The sequence below is a fragment of the Chiloscyllium plagiosum genome, unplaced genomic scaffold, assembly GCF_037043375.1.
Source record: "Chiloscyllium plagiosum isolate Xiang-an unplaced genomic scaffold, Cpla_swu_hap1 HiC_scaffold_27, whole genome shotgun sequence".
NCBI classification, from domain to species: domain Eukaryota; kingdom Metazoa; phylum Chordata; class Chondrichthyes; order Orectolobiformes; family Hemiscylliidae; genus Chiloscyllium; species Chiloscyllium plagiosum.
Window position 1 is genome coordinate 39393173 of NW_028270165.1, and position 26071 is coordinate 39419243.

Sequence of the window (26071 nt, forward strand, 5' to 3'; positions counted from 1 at the left end):
GTGTGAGAAATGGCTGATCTTTCACATTGAGAATCGCTAAAATGATATTTTCAAAAACATCAGGAAAGGTTGAAAGCAAATTCAATTAGTTTTTTAAAAAGCTGCAGACATTTTTCTGAAACTTGTATTGAAATCTGTGCAATTAGGCCACAGTTGAGGACAGGCTGTAAGGGTGGAATGGCCAATTCCTCGTCTTGTGAAGTTGGTTCAGATTAATTAGAAATAGAGTCAGAGAGTTGCAGAGCAGGGAAACAAACCTTTCGATGAATGCCAACCACATATTCTAAATTAATCTGGTGATCATTTGCTACCATTTGGCCCATATCTATCTCAACCCTTCCTATTCATATACCCATCCAGATGCCTTTTAAATGTTGTAATTGTTCCAGCCTCGACTACTGTCTCCGGCAACTCATTCCATACATATACCACTCTCTGTATGAAAATGATAACAGTTCGGTCCCATTTAAACCTTTCCCCTTTCACCCTAAACCTATGCCCTTCCAGTTTTGGATTTCCTCTACCCTGGGGAAAAGACATTCAAAAGTTGAGCAGCCAGACAAAATGCAAAACGAATAAACTGTTGAGACCCAGGAAAACAAAAGAAGTGAGGCTCCAGTTGGACCAGCATCTCCACTGGGCATACTGCGCATGCTTCTCGATGTCAGGAAGCATTGCGCATGTACACTGGTATCAGCAAAATACTGTGCAATCAGCGGAAACAGCTCGCAGCAGTCTTCTGATCGACCAATGGGAAGCCCTGAAGGACCGGAAGCAGTGTGGTCCTCCTGCCATTGAGAGCCTCCTCACTATTGTCTGAATGCGGAAGTTGGACCATGCGCTTGTGAAGGTGTTGCTGCTCCTCTCTCTATGAATGAAGATTGAACTTCATCCCAGACTGCAACTTCTTTCCTCTTTCCAACATCTGTGAGTACAACACACTCTTCTCACCCCCTTTTCCATTTTGTTTTTTCACTCTGGTGTTCAGTTCTTGACTTGCAGCAAAGTTGGCTCAGGTATGTGTCTTAATTGGCAAACACATGGTAAATGTAGTAACGCGGTGTGAAATTATAGCCTTTCCTATGAAATAAAAACAGAAAGGAGGTACATTGTTTAAATAGCGATATATTGGGATGTGGAGTAAGTGAGGACGGGAGATACCGGAAATCAGAGTCCAAAATTGTGGCGCTGGAAAAGCACATCTGGTCAGACAGCATCCGAGGTGCAGAACAGTCAACGTTTTGGGCAAAAGCCCTTCATCAGGAATGATGTGTGGATGTACAAACGTGCCTCAGCTACCTTCTGCTCAGGCTTTCTACTCCAGTCAATGCCAGTTGTCACACAGGTGCAGCAAGCAATCAGCAAGGCAAGTGGTATATTAGCAAGATGAATTGAGTTCAAAGTGGGGGTGTCTGCCTGTAGTTAGGGAGATATTCAATATATTCAAAGCTGAGTTCATCTGAGTTTTGAATGTCAAAAATAGTTATGGGGGAAGGCAAGAAACTTTTTTAAAAATATTTTTATTCGAAACTTTTTCAAATCTCTTACAACACCTCTATCTACAAAAAAGAACAATACCAAAATACAGAAACATAGCAGTACAACAATGTCATATTATGATACTATTAATAATGAGCTACCTATTATTTTACTCGAACAAACTTAGCTTAAACTAAACTACAATCAAATCGAATAAAAATAAAATTTAACATAATTTAAGTTCATTTGAATTCTATCACATTACTTTATTCTATTTCACTCACCACACCTCCATTAAGGCTCCCATCCATGGGAGCACCAGTTATTGCACCCGTATTCTTTTCACCCAGCCTTGCCCTCCCCGGGCCCCATGAGTGCCCAGACTGATTCCCAAAGCTATACCATGGCTCTAATTAATACTGCTGATCAGTCTGCATCAATATAATTTAGAAAGGGCTGCCATGTCTTGTAAAACTACTGTTTTGTGGTGCAACTTATTTGTGAGGTCATCTTGGGGGCGATGCTCCATCACCAGCATATGCCACCCCATAAGCCCTGGCGGATTTTCCAACGTCCAATTAATTAAAATGTTCTTCCTTGCACAGTGCGTAAGAATGTTATACAGTCTGTTCCTGTGTTCTCCGAGAGAAGGCAAATTTGGCAACCCCAGAAAAAGAAATACCGGATTCAGTTTAACTTCAATCCCCCAGGATGTCCTTCAGCTCCCTTACTATAGCACTCCAGTATCTCTGGATCTTACAATATGACCAATAGCAGTGTGTGAGTGCCTATACTAATTTTACCTCTGGGACACCCTGGTGATGCTCCTCTTGTGAACTTAGCTCGGCTCTCTGGCGCCACATAAGCCCTGTGTAAAATCTTCAATTGTATGCCCTGTGCTTTGTTACATATTGAAATTTTCCTTATTTTCCCATATATCTGCCATACTTCTAATGAAATATCCTATCCTAGCTCCCAATTCCACATCCCCTAAGATACGTCCCTTCTGTAAATGATACAACGTACTAACTGAAAGAGCGCCTGTACACCAGATTACTCTTTATTCCACATTTGACCTGTAATGCTGAGCCAGGAGCGTGGTATTCCTCTGTATATCATCCCTTAGCTGAAAGTACCGGAAAATGTCCCTATTGGACAATGCATATTTCTGACTTAGCTGGCTAAATGACATCAAGACCTAACCCTCGAATAAATCTTCCCTACAGGAGATTCCCTTATTCTGCCGTGACTTAAAACCGGAGTCTATTGCCTCAGGCTTAAATCCTTGGGCTGCCACCAATGGGGTAAACGGTGAGGTCTTCAGCCAACTGCCCTTGACTTGCCTCATTATCCTCCAGGCTTTCACTGTATTTAAAATGATTGTACTCTTACACTGCTCAGTCTCAGATTTCATCTTATCAATGAATAATAGATTAACTAGGGGATATCTCGACTGCAATGCTTCAATGTTAAGCAAAATAGACCCCGAGTCCCCTCATGCCCAGTCACACACACGTGCTAAGAAAGCGCTTATTTGATATCTCTTCAAGTCCAAAAGGTCCACTCCTCTTCACCCTGTGAGAACTGCAATTTGGTAAACTTAACTAGGGGGCGCCTGCGACACCAAATAAGAGAACCGAGCCAACCATTGAGTCTCAGTAATACTCATCTGGGTAGCAACAACAGGAGCATTCTCATGGGGTACAACAGGCGAGGAAGAACATTCATTTTAATCAGAGCTATTTGGCCTAACCATGATAACGGTAATCCGTCCCACCGCTGCAAATCCTGCTTTATCCTCTCCAGTAATTGTACATAGTTAGCTTTATACAGCTGGTGGAAGGCAGGGGTAATAAAAATTCAAATACAAAAACCCTTTTGACGACCATCTAAACAGGAACTGCATTCCATCCTTCAGATCAGGCACCTCCACTAATTCTCCACCCCCGCCCTCATTGGCATGGCTTCTGATTTTGTAAAGTTGATCCTGCAGCCCGAAAAACTGCCAAATAAATTAGTTGTTTGAATCAATCGAGGAACGGACTCCTCCTGATTGGCCAAGAACAAAAGGACATCATCAGCATATAGGGTAATCTTATGTTCCCCCCTTCCTACTCCTGGCGCCACTTTTACAGGATCCCTCCTGACAGCCTCAGCTAATGGCTCAATTGCCAAGTTAAATACCAGCGGTGAAAGAGGATACCTTGTCGACTACCTCTCCCAGGATTAAAGTTATCTGACAGAGTGCCGTTTGTGATGACTGCTGCCTTAGGATCATTATACAACACCATCACCCATCATGCAAAGGTTGTCCCCAGACCAAAGCGCTTGAGGACCCCAAACAGGTACAGCCATTCTATCTGGCCAAATGCCTTTTCTGCATCTAGGGAGGCCACCGAACCCAGGATCAACCTTTGCTGGCAAACCTGCACCATGTTCAGTACCCTCCTGATATTGTTGGAAGAGCTACGGCCCTAAACAAAACCCATCTACTCTTCTTTCACAATACAGAACAACACCTTTTCCAACCGCTGGGCCAGCGTCTTGGGAAGAATTTTAAAATCTACAATCAACAGTGAAATGGGTCTGTATGAAATGGGCTCTTCCCACTTCTTTAAAATGAGGGAGATACTAGCCTCTCTAATCCTGTACATATGAATAGCTATACATCCCCAGAGGTGGCTCCACCAACACATTTATGAATTCCTTATAGAATTCACTTGGGAATCCATCTGACCCCAGTGCTTTGCCACCTTGGAGATGCTTTATTGCATCCTGCACCTCCTGTATCGTCAAAGGCGTATTCAACAGGAAACCTGTTCCGCGTTTATACTAGGGAGGTGCAGGATCTCAAAAAAGGCCTGCATTCTCGCTGCACTGTGTTCATCTCTCTCCGACCGATATAACTCTGCAAAGTACTCCCTAAATCTAACATTAATCTTCTTTAACTCATGGGTAACTGTGCCAACCTTCACTCCAACAGACATAATACATTGGGAAGCATTTTTCTTTCTAGCCAGATATCTACCTGGCTTATCTCCAAATTCAAACAATCTTTGTTGAGCAAAGCAGACCTTTATTTTTCCCAGTGTGTGCAATGAGTTGGGAGCAGCCCAGAGAGCTGCAGCTTGACCAGTGAAGACCTATTATAATATCTTTCCTCAGCTATCTGCAGCATCTGTTGTTGCTCCTTCCTCTGCGTCACTCGTCGTTGAATAAAATATAATCAGGCCTCATAAATATGCCTTAGTGGCCTCCTACAGTATTTCCGGATTACTGGCCGTACCCGAGTTGATATCCCAGAAGGCTCTGAACTCTTTTGATGTACTCAACAAATTTGCTATCCCTTAACAGGAATGGGTCCATGCACCAGTGCTGTGCATCAATTCCACCACTCTTGATTTTACCATCTAAATACACTGGCACATGGTCCGAGACAGCTATATTGCCAATTTCACAAGCCAATGTTCTGTCCAAGCAATCCAATGGCATTAAAATTGTCAGTTCCCATGTGGTACTTATGTGGGTTGGGAGAGAAAGTAAAGTCTCTTCCATTAGGGTGGAGATGCCTCCACACATCCACTAATCCCAACTCCTCGCACATGCCCACCCACTGCTTAGATTGCGTGGGTGTACCTGCCTGGCCCCTTGGCACCCTGTCTACCTCGGGATCCAATAGGCGATTAAAATCCCCTCCAGTGACCATGCGGTGAACCCCAAGGCTCATTAATTTAGCAACTGCATCAATTAGAAATTTAAGAGGGTGCACCGGGGGGACAATACACATTCAGGACGCCATACTCTTCTCCATGTATTAGAGCTTTAAGAATGACGGACAGTCCATGTTCGTCCTTAATTTGCTCAATTACCTGGAAAGGGAGGTTCCTTCTTACCAATATAGCCACTCCTCTACACTTGGAGCTAAAGGAGGAGAAGAATGCCCTATCATAACCTCCTTGCTGCAGTTTCAGATGTTCCTTATCAGTTAAATGTGCCTCTTGCAGCAGAGCGATGTCCACCCTTACATTCCTGAGGCTTGACAGCACCTTCTTTCTTTTTAATGGGGGAATGGCTCCCTTTTACATTCCAGGTGCACCACCTGAACGAATCAGTAGCCATGGTCATCCAGGGCAGCCCGTGGTTTCCCACGAGGAGGAAGCTTATCTGAGGTGCGGTGAACAACAAAGACATTAACTCTATAAAGTCTAAAAACTGCTCCTATTAAAAACTACTACAAAGAAAAATCTAACCACCACATATAACTTACGCAAACGCTCAAATAACCCCCAATTATGTAGAGATCGCTTCACCCCCGTCCCCAAACCCCACCATTGCCAACATCCTGGTTCCTTCCCACTGAGGCTGTTCCCCAAACGCCAGGCAATTCACAGATTGAAAAAAACATGTTATTGACATTCGGAGAGTTAACAATGGTTGCCCATCTCCCCACACTCCTTCTCCATACATCTTAAGCACAGGTATAGCCACCACCAATCCAAAAACAAAAGGACAGCAGTAAAAAAAAGGCCCCAGACAATACCTAACTGACCGATATACTAAATAATTCCAGTTTTACGTCAAGGCAGTACGTATAAAGCCAATAACCACAAGAAAAGGGGAAAAAAAGTAGCATTGTCTGTAATGATGCCCCTCCCGCCTTCACCCCGAATCGATTTCTTTAATTCAGAGAATTCACAAAGTCCTTCACCTTTTCTGCTGAATCAAAATGATATACCATCCCTCCGTGAGTGAAACGCAATACGGTCAGGGACCTCAAGGAACATTGTATGTTCAGATCCCTTAATTTTCTCTTAACTTCATCAAATGCCCTTTTCTAAATCCAGGCTCCTGAAAATATATTATTCTTGAGCCTTTGTGCATTAAAGCCTGTGGATCTCTTCCCAGTTTTCTTGCTGTTTCAATCACGAACTGCTTTACTTTATAATGCAGGAGGTGCACTAGGACCACGCGGGGCTGCGGGTCCGACCCGGACCTGCGCATTTCGATCCGGTGGGCCCGCTTCGCACTCAACAGGCCCGACTCCAACTCCAGCCTCAGGAATCCAATAAGGTCTTCGCCTCCCTCACATTCCGGAAGACCCACGAGCTGTAAGATATTTCTTCTACTTTAGTTTTCCAGGTCGTCCACTTGCTCCTGAAGGGCCCGAACCTGGTCTTCCAGCGTTTAGATCCTTCCTCCTGAGACCTCCGCCACGGTCTCGATGCCACGGTCCTCTCCTCCGCTGCCTATTCTCTTCGGGCCAACATTTGAATTTCCTGACCATGCTTTTCCAGTGTGGCAGATAGTGGTTCCACCGCTGCTTCAATCTTATCTCAGAGTTTGGCAAACACCGAGAGTAACTGCTGCTGCCCCATTAAACCCAAAGGGTCTGCCCTGGGAGTTTGAGCAATGGCTCCAGGCGCCCCCGATGCAGTAGGGGAGTGCCCTACCTGCTGCACCCCTGTCGGCCCTTTTCCTTCATTTGCTTTCATTCTGGTCCTAAAGCTGTCAAACCACAATTATAGCAGCTCTAGACGTTCAGTAAGTTTATATTAGCAATTGTTTTCTCCTACGGATGGTTAATGAGGTGGGGGGAGGGGGTAAAAGTCCACCTTGCCGGGGGTATGGCACAGAGCCCAGCACAACAGACCACTCAAACCACCGCCATCTTGGATTTCCAAGAAAATGGTTTTAAGACCAGTACAGAACAGCTACGGGGTCATACAGCACAGAAACAGACCCTTCGCTCCAACTAGTCTATGCTGACTATGTTCTCAAACCCAACTAGTCCCATCTGCCAGTGATTGGCCCATATCCCTCTGAACCTTTCCTGTTCATGTACATTTCCAAATGTCTTTTAAACATTGTCACTCTACATGCATCCACTACTTCCTCTGGACACACATTCCACACACAAACCGGAGAAAGAAATGGAGCTCTTGATGTCTTTTTAAAATCTTTCTCCTCTCCCCTTCAAAATTTGCTCCCTAATCTTGAACGCCCCACCCTAGGGAAAGGACACCTGCCTTTCACCTCATCTGTACCCTTCATGATATTATAATCCTCCATGAGGTCACCTCTCAATCTCCTCTGCTCCAGTGAAAGAAAACCCAATCTATCCACCTGGCTCTAGGTATATTCATATTCAGTTATGATGTGTTCAGTGTTGGTGCAGGCTCAAATGGCCAACTCCTGCTCCCAATTCTCTCACTCTGTGTCCAGGACAGCATGAGGAGATTGGGAAAGGGGAGGGATAGATACCTTGTTTGTTTTTATTTTTAAAATGCACTTGATTCCCACAAATAAAATCAACAGGTACAAGTACAGCACATGCAGTATTCCACATTGCAGCTTCAAGGTTTTGTGTCCTCTTCTTATGCGTTGGCTCCAGCACATTCAGCTTCCTTCCCCCACCCCACCCCGCCCCATCCCCGCCCTGAGCAGTTGATGCTTCCATTGTTTATAAAATCAAGAGAGGAATGGGTAGGGTAAATAGACAAGGGCTTTTCTCTGGGAGTGTAGAACTATAGAGTAATAGATTTAGGGTGAGGTGGCCCGGGCAGGGGGCGAGTAATTTAAAAGGAACCGAAGGGGCAATTCATGCAGAAGATGGCGCGTGTAAGGAAAGAGCTGTCAGAGGATGTAGTAGATGCTGGTATAATTATGACACATTTAAAAGGCATCTGGATAGGTTTATGAATAGGAAGGGTTTAGAGGGATATGGGCCAAATGCTGGCAAATGAGACCAGATTCAGTGAGGATATCTGGTCAGCAGAGACCAGTGGACCAAAGGACCTGTTTCTGTGCTGTATATCTAGATGACTCTGGTTTGCCACGCCAGTCTGTTCAATTTCTCTCTGGTGTCATAGCCTTGATGTCTCATTCTAAAACTCCCCCACCCCTGTGGGGGCACGTTTACCATTTTGTGTCTGATTGGTTGCCAAGAAGCTACATTGCAGGTTCATCCTGAATTTACACACTTTATTTTTGCTTCCAAAAATCAGACCTGCTCACCCTCAACAGTATCCCAATGTCGTGGAAAATATTAATTTTCAGGTGCAGATATCCAAAATTCAGAGAGATGTCAGTTGTGACTGTTTTGTTCTTCTGTCCCTGTCAGATCCTGAATCAGCAATTTCAGGAGAATTAGAATGGAGTGAGAACAGAGGAGGAGAGAGAGAGAGGGATGGTGCTTTCAGTTTTGTGGAATAATAAAAGAAAAGAATGTTCTGCAGAAAGTAGAATTGCATGTTCTGAATTTCTACCCTGGACTGACAGTGTTGACTTTTGTAATCTCTTTTCAGACTATTTGATCTGAAGATGAAGTTTCAAAATCAACAGATGAAGGGCTTATGCCTGAACCATTGACTCTCCTGCTCCTCAGATGCTGCCTGACCTGCAGTTTTCGACTCTGATTCTCCAGCATTTGTGAGTCACTCAATCCACCGGGACTGCAACAATTTTCAACTATGATCCAATTAGTTCCTGTTTCAGTACGTTTTCAGCATCAGTGGGACTGGAAGAGAGACCCTACTGTTGCAGCAACGCACTGAGTGTGGAGCCTGAAACAGTTATCTGGCCTGGAAAGAGGAATTCGAGGCAGGGAGGGGACATACACGCGTTTGTGTGCAACTGTAGCTTCGGCCATGGAGAAACCATGGAAGTGTGCCGACTGCAGGAAAGGCTTCCGTGTCCCGTTTGCCCTGGAGACACATCGGCGCAGTCACACCAGGGAGAAGCCATTCTCCTGTCCTGAGTGCAGGAAGGCCTTCAGTGATTCCTCCGCCCTGCTGAGGCACCGGCGGGTGCACACAGGGGAGAGGCCCTTCAGCTGCCCTGAGTGCAGGAAGAGCTTCAGCGATTCCTTCGCCCGGCTGAGGCACTTGCGGGTTCACACAGGGGCGAGGCCCTTCAGCTGCCTCAAGTGTGGGAAGGCCTTCAGCGATTCCTCCGCCCTGATGAGGCACCAGCGGGTGCACACAGGGGAGAGGCCCTTCCGCTGCCCCGATTGTGGGAATGTGTTCACTCGCTCCTCCCACCTCGTGATTCACCGGCGGGTCTACACCGGTGAGAAGCTCTTCCCCTGCCCCAAATGTGGGAAGGCCTTCAGCGATTCCTCTGACCTGCTGGCTCACCAGCGGGTCCACACCGGCGAGAGGCCATTCACCTGCTCTGTCTGCGGGAAGTACTTTACACGCTCTTCCGACCTGCTGAAGCACCAGCGGGTCCACACTGGGGAAAGGCCCTTCAGCTGCTCTGTGTGCGGGACGTGCTTTACCCAGGCCTCCCACCTGCTGACACACCAGTGGGTCCACACTGGGGAAAGGCCCTTCAGCTGCTCTGTGTGCGGGAAGGGCTTTGCTGTCTCCTCCACTCTACTGACGCACCAGCGGGTCCACACTGGGGAGAGGCCGTTTGCCTGCCTCGAGTGCGGGAAGGGCTTTGCTGTCTCCTCCACTCTACTGACGCACCAGCGGGTCCACACTAGGGAGAGGCTGTTTGCCTGCCCCAAGTGTGGGCAGAGGTTCACAATGTCCTGCAGCTTGAACAAGCACCAGCGGAGGCACCAATGCTCCTAACAATCAGATTTTGCCGGTAACGCTGCTGAGGGTCACTCCCAGGACTGATCCTCCTGCCCTTTCTGACAGTGGGGGTAGTGTGAGAGTTGGTAGGCTTTTTGATTTTCTACTGGGGGAGTGGAGGGGGGGGGGAAGGGAGGGTGGTGGCTCAGTGGTTAGCACTGCTGCCTCATAGCGCCAGGGACCCAGATTTAATTCCATCCTCAGGGTGACTGTCTGTGTGGCGTTTGCATGTAATTCCCCGCTGTGTCTGCGTGGGTTTCCTCTGCGTGTTGCAGTGTCTTCCCAAAGTGCAAACGTGCGCATGTTTGGGCGAATTGGCCAAGCTAAATAGTCCCATAGTGTTCATGAATGTATAGGTGTGGTGCATTAGTTAGGGGTAAGTGCAGAGTGATAGGGTAGGAAAATGTGTCTGGGTGAGTTACTCTTCAAAGGGTCGCTCTGAACTTGTTGGGCAGAAGGGCCCGTTTCCACACTGTAGTGGCTCTCTGTTTCTATGAACCTTGCTTCCAGTGGGCGCTGCTGCTCATTGAGCCCAAGACCCGCACAAACCTACGACCGCAAGACCATTGGAGCAGAAGTTAGGAAATTTTGACCCATCGAATCTGCTCCACCATTTATTGAGACAAAATAAAAAACTGCAGATGCTGGAATCTAAAATAGACAAACAGGAGGCTGGGCACAACAAGGCAGGCAGCACCAGGAGGTGGAGAAGTCAGCATTTCAGGTATTATCCCTCAGGACTGAAGAAGGGTTCTACCCGAAACGTTGACATCTCCATCAGAAATGATTTATCAGGATGTTGTTAGAACTAGAGGGCAGAGGTTTAGAGTGAGAGGGGAAGGATTTAAAAGGGACCTAAAGGGAAAACTTTTCATGCAGAGTGTGGTCCGTGTATGGAATAAGCTGCCAGAGGAAGTGGAGGAGACTGGTAGAATTACAGAATTTAAAAGACATTTGGTTGGGGACATGAATAGAAAGGGTTAGAGGGATTTGGGCCAAGTGCTGGCAAATGGGACTAGATTAATTAAGAATATCTGGTCCGCGTGGACGAGTTGGACTGAAGGATCTGTTTCCGTGCTGTACCTCTCTATGACTACCGGTCCTGATGTAAGTTTCAAATTTAGTAACTTTGAATAATTCAATCTTGTTGAATTCACCTCCTGGAAGGTTTCAAATGAACCCCTCCAAGCGATATGAGTTAACTATACCGAGTTGGATAAAGTATCCCATCAAGTTCAACATGAATGCACAGTTGAAGAAGTCAGAAGTCACACAACACCAGGTTACAGTCCAACAGGTTTATTTGAAATCCCAAGCTTTGGGAGCATTGCTCCTTCATCAGTGCTGCTCCTTCATCACTTCACCTGATGAAGGAACAGTGCTTCGAAAGCTCATGAGTTCAAATCAATCTATTGGGATTCTCACCTGGTGTTGTGTGACTTCTGACCTGTCCACCCCCAGCACCTCCACATCAGAGTTGACGAATGAGATCAGACTTTATTCAGCATGATTTAGTGAGATATTCATCTGGATGTCCTTATGCCTGAAACATCGATTCTCCTGCGCCAAGGGTGCTGCCTGACCTGCGGAGCTTTTCCAGCACCACACTCTCAACTCTGATCTCCAGCATTTGCTGTCCTCACTTTTTCATGGTTCATGTGGAAACTCAACACTGTCAGAGTTACAAAGAGATGCCAGTCATAGAGTACTATAGCACAGAGACAGGCCCTTCAGCCCAAACTGGTCCATGCTGACCAAAATGTTTGTCAACACTAACCTCATTTCCCTGCACTTGGCCCATATCTTTCTAAAGCTTTCCTATCCATGTATTTGTTGAAACGCCTTTTCAATGTTGTTAATGTACCAGCTTCAACCACTTCCACTGGCAGCTGTTTCCTCAGGCGAACTACACTCTGTAAATATTTTGCCCCACATCTTTTCTTCCATCTTTCTCCTCTCACCATAAAAACGCATCCTTGCTCTTGAAATCCTTCCCCTAGGGAAGAGACAGCTACCATTAAGCCAACTATACCCGTCATGGTTTGAAAATATTGCCTCTCAACTTCCTCTACTCCAGTGGAAAAACATCCCAGCCTATCCAGCCTAAATTCTAATTTGATAATAATGGCAGTGATGATTTTGGCTGTGTGTGTGTGAAGGATCTCTCATTTCTAAGCCAATGCTGTGCCTCTTAAGTTCACCTGATCTTAAAACGAATGGCAACCCATTCATTTAAAATGTCCATGTTTTCTGTGTAAAGTCGGTCCCGGTCGGCAAATAGGCAGTGGTGTCTTATATTCCCGTAGACCTCTTTTGACCGGGTTCATATGCTCTGTTTTGAGATGTATGAGTAAATCTTCAGAACAAAAGATTAATGCAGCCTTTATTCATGTCTCTTTATTAAAAACACTTTCTCCATTTACAGACGTGATTGAGAAGCTTCTCCCAATGAATCTTTGACTGATAACAACATTTGTCAGGCTTTTGAAAGTCACTGCAGCTCTGTCATAGCACAGGGGAGGGCTCTTTCAGACACAACGCGTCATGTAGAAAATTCTCCCACATTAGTCGAGCAAAGTAGACGTCTTTTTAAGACATTGTGAAACTTGAAAGGGTTCAGAAAAGGTTTGGAAGGTTGTTGCCAGGGTTGCAAGGTTTGAGCTACAGGGAGAGGCTGAATACGCTGGTACTATTTTCCCTGAAGCTTTAGAGTCAGCCAGAAACATCTGTTGAATCAGAAAACATCTCTTCCTGCAGCAGCTTCAGACAGACTGCTTGCCAAAACCAAAACCAGGGGAAAAGAATGGGACAACTGCCCTTTCATTGTAGAAGTGTTTCAGAAAAATAAAATGTCAAACCCTTTTCCCGGATTGTTGCCTTAGCCAGTATCTGTTAACCATTAGCGAAAACCTTAATCCTAGATGAATGGGAAGTCTTTTACAACCCCTCCTGAAAATAAACCAACAACGTAATCTTCTTAAAGGAGGAACATGATCACAACAAAAAGCACTTGAACTGAAACATTTGTAACAAAAGGCTGTACAGTTAGCAGGACAAGAAAACAGGTTTTCAATTTCACCAATCAATTTAAATCAGCCCCATTGGCTACCAAAAATTTCTTAAATTTAAATCCTAAAGTTTTGACAACAGGACCAATCCTATCATAAAGAATTGGCGCTCTCAGTCATCTGTGTATTAGATAAAGCATAATTTAGAAAAACAGAGAAGGACATTCCTGACGGAGGAATTGGAGGAGGCATCCCCGACAGAAAATGGCGCAGAATATTCCGGAAGACACATAACCTGGTTGTAATCTGAGAGATTAAATACTATTTTGTGTCATCTGAGTGGGACATGTATTGATTGGAAAAGCATACCAGAAGAATCTTGATTTATTCCAGAATACTCAGTAGTTAGGAAGGATTTATTCAGTTTGTTCGGAGTTTTGTTCATTTGTTCACCGTGAGAGTTGGTTAAATAAATTGCTGATTGTCGGTTGTAAAGTGTCAGGGATTTACTTTTAACACTACAGCAGGTTACACCACTTATCACACTGACTTTACAGATTAAAGGGCAACGTGCCACTCTTTGGACGTTTCAGTTTGAGATCTTGGTGAGGGGGAGGGGGGGTTCAGCCTTCGCTTTGTAACAGTATTGATGACATTCTCTTGAATGCAATGGAGTCAATATTAATCCAAGCCTCTTGGTGTGGTTGTGGGTGAATCACCTTAATTTGGCTCCTGACTCAGAAACCGCACAGACAATCAACTGCTGAAACAATGATTTGCACTTTATTGCAAATAAAACCACAAATAAAACCTCTCAAGTTCATTCAGCTTCACTTCCCAAACTTGGCTATCACCCAGTTGATGTCTGAAGTTAACTGGTTTTCCACCGACGGTGCCCATCTCTGGAAGTTCCAGGGGTTTGATGCAGTATTATTCTTCTAAGTACTGCTGCGGCTGCATCATTCTGGAGTTGAAGTTTGGTGGCGTTTCCTCAATTTCCAATCTGCGGTGTGACTTTTGTTTTTAAGGCTCCAACATCACCTCACATTGCTGGAGACCTCAGGTCTGCAGCTTACCTTCTTATCCTTGAGGGTTAGCTGTCTGTTTGAAACAGCCTGCCCTGCAATTAACCCCTCTATGTCAGGGCTTTCCTTCTACAGGCAGAATTAATTGTCCTTTTGTCACACCATTATTAAACAACATTATCTTGCCTGTCCCAAGAAACAACTTATTGTGTTACCTCCTTCTTCCCATGGATGTTAATTAGCAGAAATTAAGCCATTTATCGTATTGAATCTGCTCTGCCATTCAGTCATGGCTGATATTTTTCTTAACCCCATTCTCCCTGTAACCTTTGAGCCCCTTGATACTCAAGAATGAGTGAATGGTGGAGCAGACTCAATGGGCTGAATGGCCTAATTTCACTTCCTGTGGTGTCACAGTTTCTCGTCGGCCCTTTCGTTTCTTGGTCCAGAAAGAGTTATTGTTGACTCGTGAAGTTTGGGAAGCTCTGGAGTTTACAGGTGCACACCACTCTCCTCTCTGCCTCCTCCCAGAATAACGATTCCTCCTGAGATACTGGCAGTTCTTGAGATCCCTGGATATCCAGGAATACAAATCAGTGTGTCTGGAAGTCTCTGCTGCTACCCTGGAACAGAAGGATTATGGGGAGAAAATTCAGAAATCCGAAGAGCAAAGAGACTTGGGACTTCTAGCCCAGGATTCTCTCAAGGTAAACTTACAGGCTGAGTCAGTAGTTAGGAAGGCATTTGCAACAATGGCATGGACTTGAATATAAAAGCAGGGATGTACTTCTGAGGATCTTTCAGGTTCCCGTCAGGCCACAATTGGAGTACTGTACACAGTTTTGGGCTCCATATCTCAGGAAGGATGTACTGACTCTGGAACATGTTCAGAGGAGGTTGATGAGAAAGGTCCCTGGATTGAAAAGCTTAACATATGAAGAACATTTGAGGACTCTGGGTCTATACTCAATGGAGTTTAGAAGATGACAAGGGAACTAATTGAAACCTACAGCATACTGAACAGCTTAGACAGAGTGGATGTTGGGAAAATGTTTCCATAGGTAGGAGAAACGAGGACCCGAGGGCTCAGCCTTCAAGTAAAGGGAAGACCTTTTGGAATGGAGATAAGGAAAACTTCTTCAGACAGACAGTGGTGTATCTATGGAATTCACTGCCGCAGAAGGCTGTGAAGGCCAGATCGTTGAATACATTTAAGCTGGGGATAACTAGTTTCTTGAGTATCAAGAGGATCAAAGGTTATGGGGAGAATGGGGTTGAGAAACTTATCAGCCATGATTGAATGGTGGAGCAGACTCAATGGGCTGAATGGCATAATTTCTGCTCCTATAATCTTATGATATGCTGATGTGTGGAGGGGTGAGAATGGGGGAAAAGAGATAAAGAGGGGAACACAATTCAAGTGAAGCTGGGTACAGATACATAGGAAATACAATAATTGAACGATAAATTTCAGACCACATAGAAGCACTCGCATACAGAGGGATCTGGCCATATAGATCTCCAAAAGTGGCAATACAGGCGAGTAACGTGATCAAGAAGGCACACAGCACGTTTGCCTTGAGTGTAAGAGTTGACGAGTTATGTTACAGCTATTTATTCCGGCCACATTCAGAATATTGCGTGCAGTTCTGGTCCCTACATTCCCAGAAGGACATGGATGCTCTGGGAGAGGGTATAGAGAAGGTTCACTAGGACACTGCCTGGTCTGGCGGTCTCATTATGAGCAGAGAATGGGATAAACCTGGATTATTTTCACTGTGAAGTTGGGGCAGAGAGATGACCTCAACAAAATGATGAGACACACAGATTGACTGGACGGGGGCGGCGTGGTGGCTCAATCATTAGCATTGATGCCTCACAGCACCAGGGAAACTGGTTCGATTTCAGTCCCAGGTCACTGTCTGTGTGGAGTTTGCACATTCTCGCTGTGTCGATATGGGTTTCCTCCGGTTTCCTCTCACAATCCAAATGTGTGGATTAGGGTGGAGTGGCTATGCTAAATTACCCCAATGCCCAGGGATTGGCAGGTTAGTTGGATTGTCCGTACTTAAATTGCCCCACAGTGTTCAGGAATGTGAATGTTAGGTACATTAGTCAGGGGTAAATGTCGAGTAATAGGGGTAGGGAAATGGGTCTGTGTGGATTATTCTTTGGATGTTTGGGGTTGGGCCAGATAGTCTATTAGATAGTCAGAGGCTTCCCCCACCCCACCCCCAGGGTGGTAAAGTCAACTACAAGAGGGCACAAGTTCAAGGCGAGAGGGGGACAGTCAGGGGGAGAATTGAAAGGGAAGATTTTTCACACAGTTGGATGGTGGATGCCTGGAATGCACTGCCAGTGGACGAAGTGAAAAGAGGCACCTTAGCAACACTTAAGGTGTATCTGGACAGACACATGAAGGGGAGGTGAATACAGGGACAGAAACCATGCATCGGCAATATTTCGCAGGTCTAAGTTAGGATTAAGAATTGGCACAGGCTTGGGCGGGGAGGGGGTAGGGGGTAAAGTCAATTTTCAAAAAGCAGGGGATACCTGTATGCTGATGAAGGGGTGGGTGGAGGCTCAGGTGGTGCATAAACACTGACAGAGCCCAATTGGATTGACTGTGCTGGAGACTCAATGGGACAGTGACAAATGCATCTAATTCAGATCTCCCTGCACTTCAGCCGCTTCTGTGGACTGTTTCCGTAGGGAAGGTGCAATCCCAGGCTCAGAGAGCATCAGCCCCCACTGGAAGTAAAGTGGGTGAGAGAGCGGCCATTCAGCATAAAGGAACCCCTTGCCCCTCCCACTTCACCCACTAAACAGGGTTCAAGTTGTGACTCTCAGCATCGGTAACAGCAGAGTCCAACCCGAATCCCTGCGCCATCTCACTTGTGAAGTTGCTGGTGTCTCCACAAGTTGCACGACTGGGTGAAGCCCTTTCCATACACTGGACAGGTGAACGGCCGCTCCTTGGTGTGGATATGCTGGTGTTTACGCAGGGTGGAGGAATCACAGAAGTCATTGCTCCACACGGGACAGGTGAACGGCTTCTCCTCAGTGTGGACGCGGAAGCTGAGCAGCAGGTGATACGACTGTGTGTAGCCCTTCCCGCACACGGAGCAGGAAAACGGTTTCTCCCCGGTGTGCATCCGCTGGTGCGGCAGTAGGTGGTGTGACTGAGTGTAGCCCTGCCCACACACGGGGCAGATGAACGGGTTCTTGCTGGTGTGGACCCACTGGTAGGCCAGGAGGTGGTGTAACTGAGTGAAGCCTTTCCTGCACTGAGTGCTGGCGAACAGCCGCTGCCCGGTGTGCAAACGCCGATGAATCTCCAGTGTAGATGGCGAAGGGAAACCATTCCCATACTCCCCACATTTCCACGGTTTCTCCATGGTGCAGGTGCCCTCGACTATCTCAGACCATAACAATCAGTTGAAAACTCACTCACGCTTACAGCATGTGTGTGATGTTACTGGTGAACCCTCTGAAAATTGGAACACTCATTCAGTCTGTAAAGCTTGTTCCAGTCCCTACTCTGGTGTGAGGGTATGCGAGACTCTGAGTTTCCAGTCACACTTACGTTTAAAACCTAACGAAGCAGACAGGCCTTCTCCCCTTTGTTTTCACGGCCATCAATATCCACGTCCTCGTGAATCAAGTGACTGTCAGACTTTGATGTGATGTTTGGTCTGAGATTTCTGCCGCCAAATTCTTCTCTTGTAATATTCCAGTGAAGTGATTGCAAGGGTCATCACAGTCAGTCCATGATAGAAAATCTGAACGTAATTCTAGTTACTGTGGAACATTCTTTCCTCTCAATCCCAAAGATCTTTGTGTCGATCTATATGTAACTGTCAACCAACAGGGTTATGGGGCAGACTGTATACCTCCACGAAGAGTTCACATGGACTCAAGTTGCTGAACGGATATCTTTAGTGCAGTATTGACACTCTTATTGAAGATCTACAATATGCTGCAGTTCGATATTACAAGCCCAGGAACAACTGCAAATCAGACAAGGTCTTTTCAGAAGTTGGACCCTGAACTTCTGAATCTGCTGCTGCTCTTCCTCTCTCTCTCTCTCTCTGAATGAAGATTGATCTTCACCCAGACTGCAACTTCCTTCCTCTGTCAAAATGTTTGTGAACACATCAATTTTTTTGAAGGATGGCATGTTTCCTGATCATCACAATTAAAAGGGTGTCTCCCCCTGATATGCAAAGTGACAGTCAGTCAGGGGAGGGCAGGGTCACGTCTTGTGTTGTGTGGAATCTGTGACAGCTGCAACAATTCATCCCAACTCCTGTACTCAGTGCTCTGACTGATGAAAGCAAGCATGCCGAAAGTCTTCTTCACTGCCCTGTCTACCCATGACTCCACTTTCTAGGAGCTATGAACCTGCACCCTTACATCTCTTGGTTTGAAATACTGCATATGAAACAGATTTGGTGTTTGTTGGTATGTGTTATTATTTGGTGCTTATCTCGGCTCTAATTCGGTATTTTATACTGAATGCCATGACTGATGAAGGCCAGTGTGCCAAGCGTTTCTACCTGTGACTCCACTTTCAGAGAACTGTGAACATGTACTCCAAGATCCCTCTGTTCCACTACTCTCCTTAAGGTCCTGCCATTCACCATGAAATTCCTACCTTGATTTGACTATACAAAATGTAAGACCTCACACTTATCTATATTAAACTCCATTTGCCATTAACCTTAAACCTATGCCCTCTAATTTTGGACTCCCCCACCCCAAGGGAGAAGACCTTGCCTATTTACCCTACCCATGTCCCTCATGATTTTATAAATGTCTTTAATGTCACCCCTCAGCCTCCAAAGCTCCAGAGAAAATAGCTCCAGTCTGTTCAGCCTCTTCCTGTAGCTCAAACCCTCCAACCCTGGCAGCATCCTTGTAAATGTTTTCTGACCCTTTCAAGTTTCACAACACCCTTCCTGCAGCAGAAAGCACAGAACTGCATGCAGTATTCCAAAAATGATGGCACCAATGTCCTCTCTGAAGAGGGTTTTAAAACAATATTTATGACTACAAGCAAATCAGGTTAGTTGGGCATGACTTTCCCATAGCAGTTGGTTTTGGTTGTCCTTCATTAACCTATGCTTTATAATATATAAGAAAATATTTTGAGGGATGGGATTGTTGCTAGCACGTCCAACATTTGCTCCCCATCCCTCATGGCCGTTGGACTGAGCAATTGGCTACATGCGAGAAGGCAGTTGAGAGTCAACCACATTGTAGTAGGTCTGGAGTCACGTGATGTGAGCGTGTGCACGCGTGTGTAGGGTTGTGTGTGGTAGATTTCCCTCCCTAAAAGAACACTTTCACAACACTCTATAATGATTGGACAAAAATAACAGTTCTGGAAGCAGCTATGAGGAGACGACAGTGTTACTGTTTTGAGTCCGGTGGCCCTTCAAAATTAGGCTGGATTCAAAACATTAACTGTTTTCTTTCCACAGATGCTGCCAGAGCTGCTGCATTTCCCCAGCAATTGTGCCTTTTGTTGCTGATCTCCAACATCTGCAATTCATTGTCTTAGCCAATAATGGTTTCCTGGTTGCCATACAGAGACAAACTCTCACTTCCAGATCTTTTTATTCGTTGAAAATAAAGTCCACTAGCATCCATGATGGGATTTTAATTTTTGTTCTCAGAAGACCGAGATCTCTGGGCTACTTAACCAGTATCACGAGATCACAATCTTGCCTTCACTGACAGTGATATTGACAATCTTGTCCTGAATATTTTTCTTTATTCATTCATGGAACGTGACACTTGGTCTCCCAAAAAATAACCAAGTGCCAATTCAGAGGGCAGTTAAGAGTCAACCACATGACTTTCGATCAAGGGTGACACATTCACCAAACTGGGACAGGACTGAAGATTTCCTTCCTTAAAAAAAGTTATTAGTGAACAAGATAGGTACTTATGACAATTGATAAGATCACCAAAGCAGCGATAAGTTTATATTCCAGATACATAAATTGATTTCAAATTGCATCGGGGCCATAGCAGCATCAATTTGAAACTCCAGATGTTAAATCCAGTAACAATGCCCAAATGCCACCAACTCCCTACAATCTCTAGGCTTCCCAACACTGACTGGTCTGCAATTGCCAGTTGCATCCTTTTCCTCCTTACTATTTACTATTCAATTCAGCCCATTGAGTTGACTCTGCCATTTATTCAGATCACGATTATTCTGGGAAACATTTACTCCATTTTGCTGCGATTTCCCCATAATCCTCAATTCCCTTACTGGTTAAAAAAAATCTATCTCAGCCTTGAATGCACGTAACAACCCAGGCTCAACAGCCCTCTGTAGTATCAAGTTCCACAGATTTACTGCCCTCAGGAGAAATTCCTATCTGTCCTAAACATGCAATCTCTTATTTGGAGGTTACTTCCTCTGGTCCCAGACTCACCCACTTTTCCACATCTAGCCTGTCAAGTCGCCTCAGAATCTTGTACGTGACAATAAGGTTACCTCTAATTCTTCTAACTTCTAATAAGCACAGGCCCAACCTATTCAGTTCTCCTCATAAGACATTCTTTCCATCCCTGGTATCATCATGGTCAACCTTCTCTGGACTGCCTCCAATGCCAATATATCTTTCCTCAGGTAAAAGGCCCTAAACTGTTCACAGTATTCAGTTGTGGCCTGACTAATGCCTTACATAGATTCACTATAACCTCCCTACATTTCTACTCTATTGAAAAGGCCAACCTCCCATTTGCCTCCCTATTACTCACTGAAAGTGGATGAAGAGATTCGTGGACGTGATTCCAAATCCCTCTATCTAATGTCATCCTCACCACCTGCTTTCACATCAACTGTCTCTTCTGCAAATTTAGCAATAGTACCTTCACTTTACTTATCCAAGTAATTCGTATATATATTATAAATAATGTTGGCCCCAGTGCTGATCCCTGTGGTACACCACTAGTTACAAGTTGTCATCCTGGACATGTCCCTTACCACAACTGTGGTAGTTAGCCAATCCTCTATCCATGCTAACATACAGCCTCCCAACACTGTGGGCTCTTTGCTTACTATTTCATGAGATGTGAATATCATTGGCTGTGCCAACAACTCTTCCCAAACTGACTTTGAAAAGGTGGTGCCGAACTGCCTCTTAAATTGCTTCACAAATATGATGTGGTCTGCAACAATGTTCAGGAGTGATTTCCAGCATTTTGGTCAATAACAAAGAAACAGTGCGATATATCTTGCAGTCGGAATCCTGTGTTCACACTTGTCTGTTCTTGGTGGTTGAGGTCATGACTTGGAAGGTGCTTTTGAAGAACCACCACTCATGCAATCAAGCCAGACTGATAGATTGTGGACCGAGACTCTGCCATTTTGACTTCCCTCATCAATCTACATTCTTTCCAGCGAAGTTTCAGTTCCAGCGAAGAAATTACACCATTACAACAATCCGACAGATTAATTAATGATGCACAGTGAATACCAAGGCTGATTAATGTGAAATTAAATTTGACTGAAAATGTAAAACCGAGATGAGAGATAACAAATGGGGGAAGGGCAGAAGGCAGGAAATGCAGCATCAAAGAAGGTGCTCCTCCAGGGAGTGTATTTTATAAACTACAACTGCTAAATATAAACAAACACTCTGACATGATCCTCTGGTTTTAATGTAAACCATGCTCCCATACAGTAGGTACCATTTAAATAAGTTAATAGATACAAGCCTTGAGCAAATCCAGCCTCCAGCCGGGCCCGCCGCTTCTTGGAGCTCAGAGAGGGGTTCCCACTCATTCATTCAACAGGAGGCGGCTCAATTTATTGTAATGGGAACGGAGGGTACAGTGGTCCTGTATCATGTTGAGGAGGAAGCTGTTTCCTCTCATTCAACAGAAGTGGACCTATTTACTAGAGTTTTTTTGTGGTGCAGCTGTAGTCTCCCATAGAGCCCTGAGGCTCAAATCCCACTGCTCCAGTGTGTGTAATAACATTACTGCCCAAGCCACGTGCCAATTGGCAGAGGGATAAGAAAATTCGGGAAGGAAACACGTCAACCTGTTCAATGCTATCTCCAATCATTTCACTTCCTGTCCCATTCTTACTCCAGGGAGCCCAGCCTCGTTTCACGGAGGTTCTTTTTGAGAAGTTTAATCGGGCAGTTTTGCACAAGTCAAGTTAAGAAAGCCGGGATCTCTCGCAAGACTGCGCGGGAGAAAACAATTGTAATTCTAGGCGGGGAGTCTGAATTATGAATTCAATAATAGCCTCATCTAAGCGATGGTGCAGCTAGCGCCAGCGCCTGTCTCTGTGGCGCAATTGGTCAGCGCGTTCGGCTGTGAAACCGAAAGGTTGGTGGTTCTAGCCCACCCAGGGGCGGTGTGTTCGCTATTCTTCCCTGGCTTCGAAGTTAGTCGCTTTTAATGGGGTCAGGAAAATGTGCCCCAAACGGAAATCCTCTCCACAAAGGGGTTTCTGAATTGAATTAATGTCTAACGAAAGGGCCTGTGGATGCTGAGAAGCCGAGACAAAAAGAGAAACTCGGCAGGTTTGACAGGACCTGTCGGAGAAAACAGAATTTTGAAATGTTGACTCTGATTCTCTTTCCACAGATGTTGCCGGACCTGCTGAGTTCCTCCTGCAATTTTTCGTTTTGTTTTTAACAGAAAGTTCATTTCACCTTTTGGGATCAAACACCTGGACTCGCCATGTGCAGATATTTAACCCTTTCGAATCACTGTGAAGTGATTGGATTCAAACAAACTCTGCGATGATTCACTCTTTCTCAGCTCCACAGGCAGACAGACCTGGGAAGTGAAGCTGTCAGTGTGGTTCTGTATTCGTGGGCCGAGTGGTTCATGCGATGGACTTGAAATCCATTGCGGTTTCCCCACGCAGGTGTGAACCCTGCCGACTAAAAAATGAGAAATGAGCTTGCTCCCCGGCTGCTTCTTTAAGATTCAAATCAGTGGAGGGGGAAAAGTATTTCACTCACATTGGGACTGGTGGGAATCTGCAACCCACTGCCTGTTCGGGTGGAACAAGCAGATACCCGCGTGCTTCGTTTGAGGCTATGAGCAAAGTGTTTGGAAATGAGACTAGAACAGTGAGGGGCTTGAAATCGTGATCGAAATGAAGCAGGCACCTGAGGACAAGGGTGTTTCCTTTGGCAGTGAAAGATACTGCTTCACAAAGTTGGGCCTGTGGAAGGGAACCAGTGACGGTGATTATCTTTGGCTGTTCACCTTGTCAATGTTCCCATTGCTGCGCATGTCCGTGTTAACGTCAGAACTCTGCAGCATGGTGGCGTCAGGTACGCACAGGGCCGGGGGCGCAATGGATGACGCATCTGACTCCACCTACCTGTTTGAAATGCAGCTCACAGCTTCTTCACACACCCCAATTAATCTTTCTCATTGTCCTGAAGCCGGCATACGGTTTGAATTCTTGATCTGCAGGAACGAGACTCTTTTCACTGTCTCGAGTCAGTCAATGACCCTGAGAACATCGAAGTCACGTCACAGCGCTGTCAGAGGAGGGGAAGCTGAAATAGCCCCACACGCTGCTCACGGGCACATTTTGCTTTCCCCAACTCACCGCCTCAACCACTGCGGCTCCTGGGAGAGGAAAGGAAACAATCACCAAAACCCAGTCTTAGCTTTGTGAATCTTCAGAAAATAAGCAAAGGTTCATCCCTTCGGATTTTCTATCCTGGGCTGAGAGGGAAGGGTTTTGTCACTCTTTTGTAGGACATTGCAAGTGGATGTTTGCAGAAAAGCACCACAATGCAATCTGATTAATCAGGACCTGGATGTTTTCGGTCTTTGAATGTAAGTGTTGTGCTCAAGAACTTTGTTGTTCACAGTTTATAATACTTATCTTCCTAGTCCCCTGTATCACTTGTCGAAAATGTTTAAGTTGCGTCTTGTAATCGTTTCACTGTCTGCTAATGAGGATAGCGTTTCCGTGTGTTACCTAAATTATCTTGACCTTGCATACCTCAAGCCTCCAACTAATTTCACGAGAAAACTTTTCCAGTTCAAAAGCCAACCGTTAATGATGGCTCTGTTTCTTGTCACGTATCCAATTTCTGATCGATGTTGTTATTGTCCATTTTATTCCTTCAGATCCAGGTTTCGCTCACAGGGCCAGAACAGAACTGTCACCAAATACATTTACCAATCTACGTTCGTCCTACCGATTGTATTAGCATCATCAACACTTCTCACCAAAATAACTCGAGAGACTTTCATCACAATTTTCTGTGATCAGTTCTACATTAGCTTTGCTCTTTAAACCCCAAATGTCTTGAAGTGGCTCCTTATTTTCGGCCCTGATTATTAATCTCTCTACGCATGGGAATGGATCCTTCCCACCCGCTCTCTCTCTCATCAATGTGTGTAGTTCAGTTCTATCTCCCATCAGCCTCCTCTGTCCTGATCAAATCCAGGGGAACAGGATACGTTGGGGCTATGGCGCGGACAGGACAAGCCCAGTCCTCACCTTTCCTGTTAGAACCATTCCATGAGAATGTTTAGACCACATCTTTGGGCGTGTGGTTGTGGCCGAACACTTAAGGTGTTGGCGTAGAGATCCTTCGGGGCTCCCCTGCTCAGGGTGGTAACCTGCTGACTATGCTTTCTTCGCTGGCGATTTTAAATGACTTCCTGTTGGTTGCATTATCGCTCAAACTTCACAAAACCCGTCTCAATAAAGTCCCGTTTTCTCATGTCTGGGAATTGATTGCCATGCAGGAAACTCGGTTCTGAACAAACAACGTACCAGCCTCACAACGTCAGCTCTGTTTACCTTTCCACAGATGCTGCTCGACCTGTTGGCTTTCTGCAGTATTCTCTGTGTTTATTAGGCACAAGTGCTGCTTTTCATTCAAGAACTTCAATCCCTGTCCTCTGGTAACTGACTCTGGTCAGTGGCAATTGATTCTTCTGATCATTAATCTGCCCATTCCCACCGCGTCTTCTCCCATCATTACCAACAGCCCCAGGAAATCTCCAGTTAACCTTCTTTGCTCCAAAGCGAACATTCCCAACCTTGGGAATGTCTCCCCAAAATGGAAATACCTCATCGCTGGACATAATGCAAGGCGTACAATTGGGAAAATATTTTGGCAATGGAAAATGGAAATGGAAATGGAAATGGAAATGGAAAAATGTTCAAGAAGCAAAACAGAAAGCCCAGTCTCCAGCTTTGTGAATCTTTAGAAACTCTTTGGGAAGCGGATTTCGAGGAGAAGGAAAGATTAGATTAGATTACAGTCGGCCCAACAAGTTCACACAGACCCGCCGAAGCAAAACCCACCCATACCCCTACATTTACCCCTTACCTAACACTATGGGCAATTTAGCATGGCCAACTCACCTGACCTGCACATCTTTTGGACTGTGGGAGAAAACCCGAGCACCCGGAGGAAACCCACGCAGACACGGGGAGAACGTGCAAACTCCACACAGTGAGTCGCCTGAGGCGGGAATTGAACCCAGGTCCCAGGCGCTTTGAGGCAGCAGTGCTAACCACTGTGCCACCGTGCCGCCCAGATGAACTGTCCGACTGAGCAGAGACAGTGCAGACACCGTCCTCTTGTTGAAGAGGCCGGGAGATTGACTCTGATGTTCTCGGGACATGAACTGATCTGAGACATTGAAAGAATTGTCATTCCTGCACATCAGGAATTCAAACCCCTTCTCGCCTCCGAGACAATGAGAGAACTCGGGAACAGGCAAAACACTGAAAGGCTCGAAGGGCGACGGCCCCGGAGTTAGAAAGCTAGGTCCGAGTGACATGGATGTGTCTGAAGACTGTCCCCGGTGTCTCCACAATGAATGTCCCAGGCCTTAGTATGGAAAACCAAAACTGATAGACGACAATTGTAATTCGAGGCGGAACAGGATGAATCATGAATTCGCTAATAGCCTGCCCTAAGCGATGATGCAGCCACAGCTGCTGCCT

General features: G+C 45.6%; 1 non-coding gene across 1 annotated transcript; it reads left to right on the top strand.

Annotated features, from left to right (window-relative positions):
- The first annotated feature begins 22408 nt into the window (after positions 1–22408).
- On the top strand, positions 22409–22483 carry trnan-guu (transfer RNA asparagine (anticodon GUU)). Its single transcript has one exon. It is a non-coding gene; the product is annotated as a tRNA-His (tRNA).
- The last annotated feature ends 3588 nt before the right edge of the window (positions 22484–26071 follow it).